The sequence below is a fragment of the Dromaius novaehollandiae genome, chromosome 19, assembly GCF_036370855.1.
Source record: "Dromaius novaehollandiae isolate bDroNov1 chromosome 19, bDroNov1.hap1, whole genome shotgun sequence".
NCBI lineage: Eukaryota > Metazoa > Chordata > Aves > Casuariiformes > Dromaiidae > Dromaius > Dromaius novaehollandiae.
This window is the reverse complement of record NC_088116.1, coordinates 7,977,006-7,978,036: the sequence shown is the minus strand read 5'-3', so window position 1 is coordinate 7,978,036 and position 1,031 is coordinate 7,977,006.

Genomic DNA, 1,031 nt, shown 5'->3' with positions numbered 1-1,031 from the left:
GCGTCCGGCAGCGCCTGCGGGAGAGAAACGGAGCCCGGGGTCAGTCCCTGTCCCGGCGCCCCTCTCCGCCCCGCGGTGACGAGGTGGCCTGCCACCATGCCCGAGGCCAGCACCACCTCGAGGAAAGGGCTTCGAGCTGAGCCGCGGGACGAGGCGTGGACGGGCCGGCGCTGGGCCCCGGGAGGGCCAGCCTGTGCGCGGGGACAGCCCTGTCCCTCACGCCCTCCTTCGAGCAGCGCGGCTCAGCCCCGGCTGCGTAGCGAGTTTGGCAGTGCTCTGCGGCTTCCAACCGGCGGGGCTGAGGCTCAGCCCCAGGCCGCGCTGCCGGCGGCGTTAAGGGCTTTTCCTCTCGGGAAAGCAGAGCCTCGGTCCCCGTTCCCAAGCAGCCAGGGTCAGGGGCTGCAGGAAGCTCCCGCGGCTGGGGACGGCAAACGCCCTCTGCTCCGGCGGCCAGCGCGTCTGCTCTCCCGGCGGGGGAAACCAGGCCAGGCAGAGCGGCTTCTGCTCCTGCTCTTTCCCCTTCACGTGTCCCCGTCTCCTTTCTCCACGATCACATTCGATTCTTCCTCGCTTGGCTCCAAAAATAACCCCTTGGAAGAGGACAGCCGGAGCGGTAATGAGCTGCTGCGGCTTCGGTGCGCGCTGCCGGAGCGCTGGAGAGGAGGGACGCGGCCGCGCCGGGCGCCCGGAGCCGAGGTGGCAGCGAGCATCACCGCGGGCGCGGGCAGGCTGCGAGGCGCTCGGCGCGTTTCCGAGCCCCCCAACACTGCTCAGCCGCAGCCCACGCGTCCGCGGGAGCCGCCGCTCCGGGAAAAGGCGCGCGCGGGTAAGCGGAGATGCTCTCACCGGCGCTTGGCTCCAGGCTCTCCGGCCTCTGGAAAGCCGTGAGCTCCCCGCAGTCCCACAGCGGTGCCTGCGCTGCCTCCCGGCACGGATGCAACCACGAGCCCTGATTTCGCCAAAAGCTAATGCTGGCTCTGCCGGTGCCGCGGGGTCGCCTTGACGAAGGCAAGCCCCTTCCTCAGTTTCCC